The 16,723-nt window shown below is 44.3% G+C and overlaps 1 protein-coding gene across 4 annotated transcripts in view; it reads left to right on the forward strand.

The window, feature by feature from the left end:
• The window catches only part of LOC139762297 (hydroxylysine kinase), a 122,526-nt gene that overhangs the window by 60,161 nt on the left and 45,642 nt on the right, over positions 1-16,723 (forward strand). For 3 of the 4 annotated variants that reach the window (XM_071686892.1, XM_071686893.1, XM_071686891.1), the window contains one exon: positions 10,494-10,579. The exons of the other annotated variant lie outside the window; for it this stretch is intronic. The gene's annotated coding sequence lies outside the window, so the exon portion shown is untranslated. The remainder of the gene's footprint in view (positions 1-10,493; positions 10,580-16,723) is intronic. 4 annotated transcript variants of the gene reach the window in all.

Raw genomic sequence — 16,723 nt, forward strand, 5'->3', positions numbered from 1 at the left:
GGTTTTGATGCACGAAACCGGGTTATAGTGATGGGTGATTTGAATGCAAAGGTGAGTAATGTGGCAGTTGAGGGAATAATTGGTGTACATGGGGTATTCAGAGTTGTAAATGGAAATGGTGATGAGCTTGTAGATTCATGTGCTGAAAAAGGACTGGTGATTGGGAATACCTGGTTTAAAAAGCGAGATATACATAAGTATACTTATGTAAGTAGGAGAGATGGCCAGAGAGCGTTATTGGGTTATGTGTTAATTGATAGGCGCGCGAATGAGAGACTTTTGGATGTTAATGTGCTGAGAGGTGCAACTGGAGGGATGTCTGATCATTATCTTATGGAGGCGAAGGTGAAGATTTGTAGAGGTTTTCAGAAAAGAAGTGAGAATGTTGGGGTGAAGAGAATGGTGAGAGTAAGTGAGCTTGGGAAGGAGACTTGTGTGAGGAAGTACCAGGAGAGACTGAGTACAGAATGGAAAAAGGTGAGAACAAAGGAGGTGAGGGGAGTGGGGGGGGGGCAATAGGAGGTATTTAGGGAAGCAGTGATGGCTTGTGCAAAAGATGCTTGTGGCATGAGAAGCGTGGGAGATGGGCAGATTAGAAAGGGTAGTGAGTGGTGGGATGAAGAAATTAGATTATTAGTGAAAGAGAAGAGAGAGGCATTTGGACGATTTTTGCAGCGGAATAATGCAAATGACTGGGAGATGTATAAAAGAAAGAGGCAGGAGGTCAAGAGAAAGGTGCAAGAGGTGAAAAAGAGGGCAAATGAGAGATGGGGTGAGAGAGTATCATTAAATTTTAGAGAGAATAAAAAGATGTTTTGGAAGGAGGTAAAATAAAGTGCGTAAGACAAGGGAGCAAATGGGAACTTCAGTGAAGGGGGCTAATGGGGAGGTGATAGCAAGTAGTGGTGATGTGAGAAGGAGATGGAGTGAGTATTTTGAAGGTTTGTTGAATGTGTTTGATGATAGAGTGGCAGATATAGGGTGTTTTGGTCGAGGTGGTGTGCAAAATGAGAGGGTTAGGAAAAATGATTTGGTAAACAGAGAAGAGGTAGTAAAAGCATTGCGGAAGATGAAAGCCGGCAAGGCAGCGGGTTTGGATGGTATTGCAGTGGAATTTATTAAAAAAGGGGGTGACAGTATTGTTGACTGGTTGGTAAGGTTATTTGATGTATGTATGATTCATGGTGAGGTGCCTGAGGATTGGCGGAATGCTTGCATAGTGCCATTGTACAAAGGCAAAGGGGATAAGAGTGAATGCTCAAATTACAGAGGCATAAGTTTGTTGAGTATTCCTGGCAAATTATATGGGAGGGTATTGATTGAGAGGGTGAAGGCATGTACAGAGCATCAGATTGGGGAAGAGCAGCGTGGTTTCAGAAGTGGTAGAGGATGTGTGGATCAGGTGTTTGCTTTGAAGAATGTATGTGAAAAATACTTAGAAAAGCAAATGGATTTGTATATAGCATATGGATCTGGGGAAGGCATGTGATAGAGTTGATGGGGATGCTGTGTGGAAGGTATTAAGAATATATGGTGTGGGAGGCAAGTTGCTAGAAGCAGTGAAGTTTTATGGATGGGGTTGTTAGAGAGGTGAATGCAAGAGTTTTGGAAAAAGGGGCAAGTATGCAGTCTGTTGTGGATGAGAGAGCTTGGGAAGTGAGTTAGTTGTTGTTCGCTGATGATACAGCGCTGGTGGCTGATTCATGTGAGAAACTGCAGAAGCTGGTGACTGAGTTTGGTAAAGTGTGTGAAAGAAGAAAGTTGAGAGTAAATGTGAATAAGAGCAAGGTTATTAGGTACAGTAGAGTTGAGGGTCAAGTCGATTGGGAGGTAAGTTTGAATGGAGAAAATCTGGAGGAAGTGAAGTGTTTTTAGATATCTGTGAGTGGATCTGGCAGCGGATGGAACCATGGAAGCGGAAGTGAATCATAGGGTGGGGGAGGGGGCGAAAGTTCTGGGAGCCTTGAAGAATGTGTGGAAGTCGAGAACATTATCTCGGAAAGCAAAAATGGGTATGTTTGAAGGAATAGTGGTTCCAACAATGTTGTATGGTTGCGAGGCGTAGGCTATGGATAAAGTTGTGCGCAGGAGGGTGGATGTGCTGGAAATGAGATGTTTTAAGACAATATGTGGTGTGAGGTGGTTTAATCGAGTGAGTAATAATAGGGTAAGAGAGATGTGTGGTAACAAAAAGAGTGGTTGAGAGAGCAGAAGAGGGTGTTTTGAAATGGTTTGGTCACATGGAGAGAATGAGTGAGGAAAGATTGACCAAGAGGATATATGTGTCAGAGGTGGAGGGAACGAGGAGAAGTGGGAGACCAAAATGGAGGTGGAAAGATGGAGTGAAAAAGATTTTGAGTGATCGGGGCCTGAACATGCAGGAGGGTGAAAGGCGTGCAAGGAATAGAGTGAATTGGAACGATGTAGTATACCGGGGTTGACGTGCTGTCAGTGGATTGAATCAGGGCATGTGAAGCGTCTGGGGTAAACCATGGAAAGCTGTGTAGGTATGTATATTTGCGTGTGTGGACGTACGTATATACATGTGTATGGGGGTGGGTTGGGCCATTTCTTTCGTCTGTTTCCTTGCGCTACCTCGCAAACGCGGGAGACAGCGACAAAGCAAAAAAAGAAAAAAAAAAAAAAAAAAAAAATATATATATATATATATATATATATATATATATATATATATATATATATATATATATATATATATATATATTTTTATATATATATATATTTATATATATATATATATATATATATATATATATATATATATATATATATATATATATATATATATATATTTATATATATATATATTCTCAGTGAATGTTGGTTTGCGGCAGGGGTGTGTGATGTCTCCATGGTTGTTTAATTTGTTTATGGATGGGGTTGTTAGGGAGGTAAATGCAAGAGTTTTGGAAAGAGGGGCAAGTATGAAGTCTGTTGGGGATGAGAGAGCTTGGGAAGTGAGTCAGTTGTTGTTCGCTGATGATACAGCGCTGGTGGCGGATTCATGTGAGAAACTGCAGAAGCTGGTGACGGAGTTTGGTAAAGTGTGTGGAAGAAGAAAGTTAAGAGTAAATGTGAATAAGAGCAAGGTTATTAGGTACAGTAGGGTTGAGGGTCAAGTCAATTGGGAGGTGAGTTTGAATGGAGAAAAACTGGAGGAAGTGAAGTGTTTTAGATATCTGGGAGTGGATCTGTCAGCGGATGGAACCATGGAAGCGGAAGTGGATCATAGGGTGGGGGAGGGGGCGAAAATTTTGGGAGCCTTGAAAAATGTGTGGAAGTCGAGAACATTATCCCGGAAAGCAAAAATGGGTATGTTTGAAGGAATAGTAGTTCCAACAATGTTGTATGGTTGCGAGGCGTGGGCTATGGATAGAGTTGTGCGCAGGAGGATGGATGTGCTGGAAATGAGATGTTTGAGGACAATGTGTGGTGTGAGGTGGTTTGATCGAGTAAGTAACGTAAGGGTAAGAGAGATGTGTGGAAATAAAAAGAGCGTGGTTGAGAGAGCAGAAGAGGGTGTTTTGAAATGGTTTGGGCACATGGAGAGAATGAGTGAGGAAAGATTGACCAAGAGGATATATGTGTCGGAGGTGGAGGGAACGAGGAGAAGAGGGAGACCAAATTGGAGGTGGAAAGATGGAGTGAAAAGGATTTTGTGTGATCGGGGCCTGAACATGCAGGAGGGTGAAAGGAGGGCAAGGAATAGAGTGAATTGGAGCGATGTGGCATACAGGGGTTGACGTGCTGTCAGTGGATTGAATCAAGGCATGTGAAGCGTCCGGGGTAAACCATGGAAAGCTGTGTAGGTATGTATATTTGCGTGTGTGGACGTGTGTATATACATGTGTAGGGGGTGGGTTGGGCCATTTCTTTCGTCTGTTTCCTTGCGCTACCTCGCAAACGCGGGAGACAGCGACAAAGTATAAAAAAAAAAAAAAAAAAAAAAAAATATATATATATATTTATATATATATATATATATATATATATATATATATATATATATATATATATATATATTTTTTTTTTTTCTTTTTGCTTTGTCGCTGTCTCCCGCGTTTGCGAGGTAGCGCAAGGAAACAGACGAAAGAAATGGCCCAACCCACCCCCATACACATGTATATACATACGTCCACACACGCAAATATACATACCTACACAGCTTTCCATGGTTTACCCCAGACGCTTCACATGCCCTGATTCAATCCACTGACAGCACGTCAACCCCGGTATACCACATCGCTCCAATTCACTCTATTCCTTGCCCTCCTTTCACCCTCCTGCATGTTCAGGCCCCGATCACACAAAATCTTTTTCACTCCATCTTTCCACCTCCAATTTGGTCTCCCTCTTCTCCTCGTTCCCTCCACCTCCGACACATATATCCTCTTGGTCAATCTTTCCTCACTCATTCTCTCCATGTGCCCAAACCATTTCAAAACACCCTCCTCTGATCTCTCAACCACGCTCTTTTTATTTCCACACATCTCTCTTACCCTTACGTTACTTACTCGATCAAACCACCTCACACCACACATTGTCCTCAAACATCTCATTTCCAGCACATCCATCCTCCTGCGCACAACTCTATCCATAGCCCACGCCTCGCAACCATACAACATTGTTGGAACCACTATTCCTTCAAACATACCCATTTTTGCTTTCCGAGATACTGTTCTCGACTTCCACGCATTCTTCAAGGCTCCCAGAATTTTCGCCCCCTCCCCCACCCTATGATCCACTTCCGCTTCCATGGCTCCATCCGCTGCCAGATCCACTCCCAGATATCTAAAACACTTTACTTCCTCCAATTTTTCTCCATTCAAACTCACCTCCCAATTGACTTGACCCTCAACCCTACTGTACCTAATAACCTTGCTCTTATTCACATTTACTCTTAACTTTCTTCTTTCACACACTTTACCAAACTCAGTCACCAGCTTCTACAGTTTCTCACATGAATCAGCCACCAGCGCTGTATCATCAGCGAACAACAACTGACTCACTTCCCAAGCTCTCTCATCCCCAACAGACTTCATACTTGCCCCACTTTCCAAAACTCTTGCATTCACCTCCCTAACAACCCCATCCATAAACAAATTAAACAACCATGGAGACATCACACACCCCTGCCGCAAACCTACCTTCACTGAGAACCAATCACTTTCCTCTCTTCCTACACGTACACATGCCTTACATCCTCGATAAAAACTTTTCACTGCTTCTAACAACTTGCCTCCCACACCATATATTCTTAATACCTTCCACAGAGCATCTCTATCAACTCTATCATATGCCTTCTCCAGATCCATTAATGCTACATACAAATCCATTTGCTTTTCTAAGTATTTCTCACATACATTCTTCAAAGCAAACACCTGATCCACACATCCTCTACCACTTCTGAAACTACACTGCTCTTCCCCAATCTGATGCTCTGTACATGCCTTCACCCTCTCAATCAATACCCTCCCATATAATTTACCAGGAATACTCAACAAACTTATACCTCTGTAATTTGAGCACTCACTCTTATCCCCTTTGCCTTTGTACAATGGCACTATGCACGCATTCCGCCAATCCTCAGGCACCTCACCATGAGTCATACATACATTAAATAACCTTACCAACCAGTCAACAATACAGTCACCCCCTTTTTTAATAAATTCCACTGCAATACCATCCAAACCTGCTGCCTTGCCGGCTTTCATCTTCCGCAAAGCTTTTACTACCTCTTCTCTGTTTACCAAATCATTTTCCCTAACCCTCTCACTTTGCACACCACCTCGACCAAAACACCCTATATCTGCCACTCTATCATCAAACACATTCAACAAACCTTCAAAATACTCACTCCATCTTCTCACATCACCACTACTTGTTATCATCTCCCCATTTGCGCCCTTCACTGAAGTTCCCATTTGCTCCCTTGTCTTACGCACTTTATTTACCTCCTTCCAGAACATCTTTTTATTCTCCCTAAAATTTAATGATACTCTCTCACCCCAACTCTCATTTGCCCTTTTTTTCACCTCTTGCACCTTTCTCTTGACCTCCTGTCTCTTTCTCTTATACATCTCCCACTCAATTGCATTTTTTCCCTGCAAAAATCGTCCAAATGCCTCTCTCTTCTCTTTCACTAATACTCTTACTTCTTCATCCCACCACTCACTACCCTTTCTAATCAACCCACCTCCCACTCTCCTCATGCCACAAGCATCTTTTGCGCAATCCATCACTTATTCCCTAAATACATCCCATTCCTCCCCCACTCCCCTTACTTCCATTGTTCTCACTTTTTTCCATTCTGTACTCAGTCTCTCCTGGTACTTCCTCACACAAGTCTCCTTCCCAAGCTCACTTACTCTCACCACCCTCTTCACCCCAACATTCACTCTTCTTTTCTGAAAACCCATACAAATCTTCACCTTAGCCTCCACAAGATAATGATCAGACATCCCTCCAGTTGCACCTCTCAGCACATTAACATCCAAAAGTCTCTCTTTCGCGCGCCTGTCAATTAACACGTAATCCAATAACGCTCTCTGGCCATCTCTCCTACTTACATAAGTATTCTTATGTATATCTCGCTTTTTAAACCAGGTATTCCCAATCATCAGTCCTTTTTCAGCACATTAATCTACAAGCTCTTCACCATTTCCATTTACAACACTGAACACCCCATGTATACCAATTATTCCCTCAACTGCCACATTACTCACCTTTGCATTCAAATCACCCATCACTATAACCCGGTCTCGTGCATCAAAACCACTAACACACTCATTCAGCTGCTCCCAAAACACTTGCCTCTCATGATCTTTCTTCTCATGCCCAGGTGCATATGAACCAACAATCACCCATCTCTCTCCATCAACTTTCAGTTTTACCCATATTAATCGAGAATTTACTTTCTTACATTCTATCACATACTCCCACAACTCTTGTTTCAGGAGTACTGCTACTCCTTCCCTTGCTCTTGTCCTTTCACCAACCCCTGACTTTACTCCCAAGACATACCCAAACCACTCTTCCCCTTTACCCTTGAGCTTCGTTTCACTCAGAGCCAAAACATCCAGGTTCCTTTCCTCAAACATACTACCTATCTCTCCTTTTTTCACATCTTGGTTACATCCACACACATTTAGGCACCCCAATCTAAGCCTTCGAGGAGGATGAGCACTCCCCGCGTGACTCCTTCTTCTGTTTCCCATTTTAGAAAGTTAAAAAAAAATACAAGGAGGGGAGGATTTCTGGCCCCCCGCTCCCGTCCCCTCTAGTCGCTTTCTACGACACGCGAGGAATGCGTGGGAAGTATTCTTTCACCCCTATCCCCAGGGATAATATACATATATATATATACATACACACACACACACACATACACATACATACGCACATATACACACACACACACACACACACACACACACACACACATACATATATATACATATGAAAAATGTAAGAAACAATTTAGAAAACTGAAACTTCTAGCTTGAAATGAAATGAAAAAAATGAATGTCACATAATGGTTCAACCTCCGGCTATGGAAAAAGGAAATGTATAATTTATTTACACAAACGTCAATAGCAGTTCTCATCAATTTAATCACTGTATCAATAAGCTTCAATGTCTAAGCTTTGACAAGAAAATAGTGAAATTGGAAAAAATGTAGCTTAGACATTGAAGCTTATTGATATATATATATATATATATATATATATATATATATATATATATATATATATATATATATATATATATATATATATATATATATATATATATATTTCTCGTTCCCACATTCGTCAAATACCAAACACAGTGGTAAAAAGTTACAAAAATATATTTACAGTGGCAAAAATAATCATGTGTTCTATCTGAACTTAGATATACAATTTGCTCTTCGAACATTGATCTAATTTATTTACCTAACATATCTTAGGCACATATACTGGCCCCAACAATTTATAAAAAGTCTTTGAAATGACTGAGATGTGTAGAGTTTACATATTTACCCAACCCTGTGTATCACATCGTAGTCCCTAAGGGCCATCCATTTCTGGGAAGTGGGCCAGACGTAAACATTCCACCACTTTCTCTTCTTGTCTACAAATGCTTCTTGTTATATTACTTTATCTCTGACATATTCCTTGTTCTTCTATAACTTGTAATAATGATAATAAACATATTTACTATTAATTTATTTACGATCTAATTAACAAAATTTCATAGTGTAACATACGATGATCAAATTCTTCAAAAGAACATAATATCCCTTAAGAAAACTGAACATATCATTCCTTAGAAAAGCTAAACAATTATATATAATGGATAACTGAATCATTTATTGGTAAAGAAAGGGAGATAACGGTATGTCCAACCCCCAGTGTGCGTCCTGCATGCGCGCACCCGAACTCCACACAGTTTGTGGAGGTCGTTCGTATCTGTGGATGTCTATATCTGTAAAGGTTGGGCGCCAGCACCACCACCAGTGTGAGGAAAACCAAATCAAGTAAGTGGTTTTAAAGCCAAATTAAGCAAGTGGTTTTAATGGTTGTTAAGGAAGAGGCGCTGGTGCTACGCCTCGTCTCCCTTCGACACTTCCTCCTCCTCCTCCTCACCGCTGGATGTGGTGACAACATGTCGCTCTTATGAGGTCGCAAGGTGCGCAGCTTCATCCCTGCTTCCTCCTCCAACAGCAGTGAGGGCCATGTCGACGTACAGGAAGGGGAAGACGAAGGCCCACAATGCTATGACTATTATTTTCCCGCCCAGTGGCCTTTGCAACAAGTCGCGGTCATGCCCAGCGACCAGGGCAGTGATGTCGTCAGCGTGAGGGCCACTGGTCAAACGCAGTACGGCGCCCAGCTCGACCCACTCAGTGTGAGGTGTGCGACGATCGTATTAGCCAATATAAAGTCGTGTTGTGCTCAAAATAAACCCAAGGGACAGTGATCGCAGCGTAAGCAACGTTCTGCCACACGTGAGACGTGCAGGCAAACCTCTGGTCAGAGACAAAGGGAGCCTGAAAGGCGCTCGAACCATAGAAGACAGATGTGTTTCCCCCTCGCGGCCCAGCGCACACTTCCTCCCTCAGCCTCTCAACTTCACCATCAGCCATGGCGCTGTGTCATCATCTGCCTTACCGATCCTACCCACCCCCACAAGGTTTGATGGTTCCAAAATAACTCCAGTTTTGGAATCTTTCCCACGGGATAATTACCTTTGGTAAGATTCTACATACAGACACCACCAGGACTTCCCTCAGTCCATCTTGGAGGAGGATCGTGCCAACACGTAGTGACCCTCCTGCTGTGGCAACACTTTACGTCATCACAACTCCCTCTCGCTAACGATATGTTTCCTTCATATGCTCGAGAATATATCCTAAGGGAAGTAAGTGACGTACGTGCTACTGACGAAGGATGCGTTAGTCCCTCCCCGTACAGTACAAGAGATGGGGGCCCCACCAGTGTACCACTACCTCCCCGTACAGTACGAGATGGGGCCCCCACCAGTGTACCACTACCTCCCCGTACAGTACAAGAGATGGGGGCCCCACCAGTGTACCACTACCTCCCCGTACAGTACAAGAGATGGGGCCCCCACCAGTGTACCACTACCTCCCCGTACAGTACGAGATGGGGCCCCCACCAGTGTACCACTACCTCCCCGTACAGTACAAGAGATGGGGCCCCCACCAGTGTACCACTACCTCCCCGTACAGTACGAGAGATGGGGGCCCCACCAGTGTACCACTACCTCCCCGTACAGAACCTACTACCATGTATTGTCTCTCCTACTACCATGTATTGTCTCTCCTACTACCATGTATTGTCTCTCCTACTACCATGTATTGTCTCTCCTACTACCATGTATTGTCTCTCATCCTACCATGTATTGTCTCTCCTACTACCATGTATTGTCTCTCCTACTACCATGTATTGTCTCTCCTACTACCATGTATTGTCTCTCATCCTACCATGTATTGTCTCTCCTACTACCATGTATTGTCTCTCCTACTACCATGTATTGTCTCTCCTACTACCATGTATTGTCTCTCATCCTACCATGTATTGTCTCTCATCCTACCATGTATTGTCTCTCCTACTACCATGTATTGTCTCTCCTACTACCATGTATTGTCTCTCCTACTACCATGTATTGTCTCTCCTACTACCATGTATTGTCTCTCATCCTACCATGTATTGTCTCTCATCCTACCATGTATTGTCTCTCCTACTACCATGTATTGTCTCTCCTACTACCATGTATTGTCTCTCATCCTACCATGTATTGTCTCTCCTACTACCATGTATTGTCTCTCATCCTACCATGTATTGTCTCTCCTACTACCATGTATTGTCTCTCATCCTACCATGTATTGTCTCTCATACTACCATTAGTTATGTTGTACAAGATGATCTTCACTTGTCACATTATCTCCATCTTTTCTTATGTAGGTTGAGTGCTGTATCTGATTCGTGTGGACCTCCCTCACATACAGACTCGTGAGCTGTGCTGCCCAGGGTGGTCGAGCCGAGCCTACGTAAGTTTGAATCTTGGTCTTAGCAGTCGGTCCACAACCAACGCAGGTGTTCGTCCTCCTGTAGAGGCGAGTCCATTCATTGGATACCTGGTGTTGGCGTTACCGAGGTGGCCTTCATTAAAGTAATAGTTGTCCATGTCATCTCAGTTAACGTAAACAAGAAAATACATTCAAATATTTTATTCATATTTTCATAATCTTCGTTTCGTTGCTGGTGACTCTGCCTGCATGTGGTAAGGCCACGAGTGGACAAGAAGACCTTGGCCATATTTGCCGACCAAAAAATTAATACAACTTCATTAAGACATTTTACACTCTAGACTCCTTGAAGGATCTGCCACTTCCCTGATCCTGAAGTTGAAGGATCCACCTCACAGAGGTCCTAAGGTGATATAATAATATGGAACCATGGAGGTGGAAGTGAATCATAGGGTGGGGGAGGGGGCGAGAGTTCTGGGAGCGTTGAAGAATATGTGGAAGTCGAGAACGTTATCTCGGAAAGCAAAAATGGGTATGTTTGAAGGAATAGTGGTTCCAACAATGTTGTATGGTTGCGAGGCGTGGGCTATAGATAGTGTTGTGCGGAGGAGGGTGGATGTGCTGGAAATGAGATGTTTGAGGACAATATGTGGTGTGAGGTGGTTTGATCGAGTAAGTAATGAAAGGGTAAGAGAGATGTATGGTAATAAAAAGACTGTGGTTGAGAAAGCAGAAGAGGATGTTTTGAAATGGTTTGGTCACATGGAGAGAATGAGTGAGGAAAGATTGACAAAAAGGATATATGTATCAGAGGTGGAGGGAACGAGGAGAAGTGGGAGACCAAATTGGAGGTGGAAAGATGGAGTGAAAAAGATTCTGAGTGAGCGATCGGGGCCTGAACATGTAGGAGGGTAAAAGGCGTGCAAAGAATAGAGTGAATTGGTGCGATGTGGTATACCGGGGTCGACGTGCTGTCAATGGATTCAACCAGGGCATGTGAAGCGTCTGGGGTAAACCATGGAAAGTTTTGTGGGGCCTGGATGTGAAAAGGGAGCTGTGGTTTCGGTGAATTATTACGTGACAGCTAGAGACTGAGTGTGAACGAATGTGGCCTTTGTGGTCTTTTCCTAGCGCTACCTCGCGCACATGCTGGGGGAGGGGGTTGTCATTTCATGTGTGGCGGGGTGGCAACGGGAATGAATAAGGGCAGACCGTATGAATTATGTACATGTGTATATATGTATATGTCTGTGTGTGTATATATATATATATATATATATATATATATATATATATATATGGGATGTATTTAGGGAATCAGTGATGGATTGCGCAAAAGATGCTTGTGGCATGAGAAGAGTGGGAGGTGGGTTGATTAGAAAGGGTAGTGAGTGGTGGGATGAAGAAGTAAGAGTATTAGTGAAAGAGAAGAGAGAGGCATTTGGACGATTTTTGCAGGGAAAAAATGCAATTGAGTGGGAGATGTATAAAAGAAAGAGACAGGAGGACAAGAGAAAGGTGCAAGAGGTGAAAAAAAGGGCAAATGAGAGTTGGGGTGAGAGAGTATCATTAAATTTTAGGGAGAATAAAAAGATGTTCTGGAAGGAGGTAAATAAAGTGCGTAAGACAAGGGAGCAAATGAGAACTTCAGTGAAGGGCGCAAATGGGGAGGTGATAACAAGTAGTGGTGATGTGAGAAGGAGATGGAGTGAGTATTTCGAAGGTTTGTTGAATGTGTTTGATGATAGAGTGGCAGATATAGGGTGTTTTGGTCGAGGTGGTGTGCAAAGTGAGAGGGTTAGGGAAAATGATTTGGTAAACAGAGAAGAGGTAGTGAAAGCTTTGCGGAAGATGAAAGCCGGCAAGGCAGCAGGTTTGGATGGTATTGCAGTGGAATTTATTAAAAAAGGGGGTGACTGTATTGTTGACTGGTTGGTAAGGTTATTTAATGTATGTATGACTCATGGTGAGGTGCCTGAGGATTGGCGGAATGCGTGCATAGTGCCATTGTACAAAGGCAAAGGGGATAAGAGTGAGTGCTCAAATTACAGAGGTATAAGTTTGTTGAGTATTCCTGGTAAATTATATGGGAGGGTATTGATTGAGAGGGTGAAGGCATGTACAGAGCATCAGATTGGGGAAGAGCAGTGTGGTTTCAGAAGTGGTAGAGGATGTGTGGATCAGGTGTTTGCTTTGAAGAATGTAAGTGAGAAATACTTAGAAAAGCAAATGGATTTGTATGTAGCATTTATGGATCTGGAGAAGGCATATGATAGAGTTGATAGAGATGCTCTGTGGAAGGTATTAGGAATATATGGTGTGGGAGGAAAGTTGTTAGAAGCAGTGAAAAGTTTTTATCGAGGATGTAAGGCATGTGTACGTGTAGGAAGAGAGGAAAGTGATTGGTTCTCAGTGAAGGTAGGTTTGCGGCAGGGGTGTGTGATGTCTCCATGGTTGTTTAATTTGTTTATGGATGGGGTTGTTAGGGAGGTAAATGCAAGAGTTTTGGAAAGAGGGGCAAGTATGAAGTCTGTTGGGGATGAGAGAGCTTGGGAAGTGAGTCAGTTGTTGTTCGCTGATGACACAGCGCTAGTGGCTGATTCATGTGAGAAACTGCAGAAGCTGGTGACTGAGTTTGGTAAAGTGTGTGGAAGAAGAAAGTTAAGAGTAAATGTGAATAAGAGCAAGGTTATTAGGTAGAGTAGGGTTGAGGGTCAAGTCAATTGGGAGGTGTGTTTGAATGGAGAAAAACTGGAGGAAGTGAAGTGTTTTAGATATCTGGGAGTGGATCTGGCAGCGGATGGAACCATGGAAGCGGAAGTGGATCATAGGGTTGGGGAGGGGGCGAAAATTCTGGGGGCCTTGAAGAATGTGTGGAAGTCGAGAACATTATCTCGGAAAGCAAAAATGGGTATGTTTGAAGGAATAGTGGTTCCAACAATGTTGTATGGTTGCGAGGCGTGGGCTATGGATAGAGTTGTGCGCAGGAGGATGGATGTGCTGGAAATGAGATGTTTGAGGACAATGTGTGGTGTGAGGTGGTTTGATCGAGTGAGTAACGTAAGGGTAAGAGAGATGTGTGGAAATAAAAAGAGCGTGGTTGAGAGAGCAGAAGAGGGTGTTTTGAAGTGGTTTGGGCACATGGAGAGGAATGAGTGAGGAAAGTTTGACCAAGAGGATATATGTGTCGGAGGTGGAGGGAACAAGGAGAAGAGGGAGACCAAATTGGAGGTGGAAAGATGGAGTGAAAAAGATTTTGTGTGATCGGGGCCTGAACATGCAGGAGGGTGAAAGGAGGGCAAGGAACAGAGTGAATTGGAGCGATGTGGTATACCGGGGCTGACGTGCTGTCAGTGGATTGAATCAAGGCATGTGAAGCGTCTGGGGTAAACCATGGAAAGCTGTGTAGGTATGTATATTTGCGTGTGTGGACGTATGTATATACATGTGTATGGGGGGGGGGTTGGGCCATTTCTTTCGTCTGTTTCCTTGCGCTACCTCGCAAACGCGGGAGACAGCGACAAAGTATAAAAAAATATATATATATATATATATATATATATATATATATATATATATATATATATATATATATATATATATATATATATATATATACGTTGAGATGTATAGGTATGTATATGTGCGGGTGTGGACGTGTATGTATATACATGTGTATGGGGGTGGGTTGGGCCATTCTTTCGTCTGTTTCCTTGCGCTACCTCGCTAACGCGGGAGACAGCGACAAAGTATAATAAATAAATATAGACATATTGCTCTGCTTCATTTTCCATATCTGTTCATCATGTCATTCATTCGAATTTAGATATCTCTTCATTATAATTCATTCTACATCTCGAACCATTTTTTATCTTAATTCTCATATGGTTATATTCATCCTTCATCATAATTACCTTTGATTGCTTTATCTCTTTCTTTATCACTTTCTTCATTATCTGTTTATAGTACCGATAATGATATTGAGTTGAGAGATATGTAAACACACGATACAGATACACCTACCATCAACAAACACAACAATGACAAAAACACATATACACAGAAATGGTACGACGAGAGCCAAACAAAACCCCACCTTGTGGACATGGCTGGCTTCTTGAATGTTGCGGGAACCGTGCCTGCTTGAATGTTGCGGGAACCATGCCTGCTTGAATGTTGCGGGAACCGTGCCTGCTTGAATGTTGCGGGAACCGTGCCTGCTTGAATGTTGCGGGAACCGTGCCTGCTTGAATGTTGCGGGAACCGTGCCTGCTTGAATGTTGCGGGAACCGTGCCTGCTTGAATGTTGCGGGAACCATGCCTGCTTGAATGTTGCGGGAACCATCCCTGCTTGAATGTTGCGGGAACCATCCCTGCTTGAATGTTGCGGGAACCGTGCCTGCTTGAATGTTGCGGGAACCATCCCTGCTTGAATGTTGCGGGAACCGTGCCTGCTTGAATGTTGCGGGAACCATCCCTGCTTGAATGTTGCGGGAACCATCCCTGCTTGAATGTTGCGGGAACCGTGCCTGCTTGAATGTTGCGGGAACCGTGCCTGCTTGAATGTTGCGGGAACCATCCCTGCTTGAATGTTGCGGGAACCGTCCCTGCTTGAATGTTGCGGGAACCATCCCTGCTTGAATGTTGCGGGAACCGTGCCCTGCTTGAATGTTGCGGGAACCATCCCTGCTTGAATGTTGCGGGAACCATCCCTGCTTGAATGTTGCTGGAACCATCCCTGCTTGAATGTTGCGGGAACCATCCCTGCTTGAATGTTGCGGGAACCATCCCTGCTTGAATGTTGCGGGAACCGTGCCTGCTTGAATGTTGCGGGAACCATCCCTGCTTGAATGTTGCGGGAACCGTGCCTGCTTGAATGTTGCGGGAACCGTGCCTGCTTGAATGTTGCGGGAACCATCCCTGCTTGAATGTTGCGGGAACCGTGCCTGCTTGAATGTTGCGGGAACCGTGCCTGCTTGAATGTTGCGGGAACCGTCCCTGCTTGAATGTTGCGGGAACCGTGCCTGCTTGAATGTTGCGGGAACCGTGCCCTGCTTGAATGTTGCAGGAACCGTGCCTGCTTGAATGTTGCGGGAACCATCCCTGCTTGAATGTTGCGGGAACCGTCCCTGCTTGAATGTTGCGGGAACCGTGCCTGCTTGAATGTTGCGGGAACCGTGCCTGCTTGAATGTTGCGGGAACCATCCCTGCTTGAATGTTGCGGGAACCATCCCTGCTTGAATGTTGCGGGAACCGTGCCCTGCTTGAATGTTGCGGGAACCGTGCCTGCTTGAATGTTGCGGGAACCATCCCTGCTTGAATGTTGCGGGAACCATCCCTGCTTGAATGTTGCGGGAACCATCCCTGCTTGAATGTTGCGGGAACCGTCCCTGCTTGAATGTTGCGGGAACCATCCTGCTTGAATGTTGCGGGAACCATCCCTGCTTGAATGTTGCGGGAACCATCCCTGCTTGAATGTTGCGGGAACCATCCCTGCTTGAATGTTGCGGGAACCGTCCCTGCTTGAATGTTGCGGGAACCATCCCTGCTTGAATGTTGCGGGAACCATCCCTGCTTGAATGTTGCGGGAACCATCCCTGCTTGAATGTTGCGGGAACCGTGCCTGCTTGAATGTTGCGGGAACCATCCCTGCTTGAATGTTGCGGGAACCATCCCTGCTTGAATGTTGCGGGAACCATCCCTGCTTGAATGTTGCGGGAACCATCCCTGCTTGAATGTTGCGGGAACCATCCCTGCTTGAATGTTGCGGGAACCATCCCTGCTTGAATGTTGCGGGAACCGTGCCTGCTTGAATGTTGCGGGAACCGTGCCTGCTTGAATGTTGCGGGAACCATGCCTGCTTGAATGTTGCGGGAACCATGCCTGCTTGAATGTTGCGGGAACCATCCCTGCTTGAATGTTGCGGGAACCGTGCCTGCTTGAATGTTGCAGGAACCATCCCTGCTTGAATGTTGCGGGAACCGTCCCTGCTTGAATGTTGCGGGAACCGTGCCTGCTTGAATGTTGCGGGAACCGTGCCTGCTTGAATGTTGCGGGAACCGTGCCTGCTTGAATGTTGCGGGAACCGTCCCTGCTTGAATGTTGCGGGAACCGTGCCTGCTTGAATGTTGCGGGAACCGTCCCTGCTTGAATGTTGCGGGAACC

Source organism: Panulirus ornatus, chromosome 43, assembly GCF_036320965.1.
Source record: "Panulirus ornatus isolate Po-2019 chromosome 43, ASM3632096v1, whole genome shotgun sequence".
Taxonomy (NCBI): Eukaryota; Metazoa; Arthropoda; class Malacostraca; order Decapoda; family Palinuridae; genus Panulirus; species Panulirus ornatus.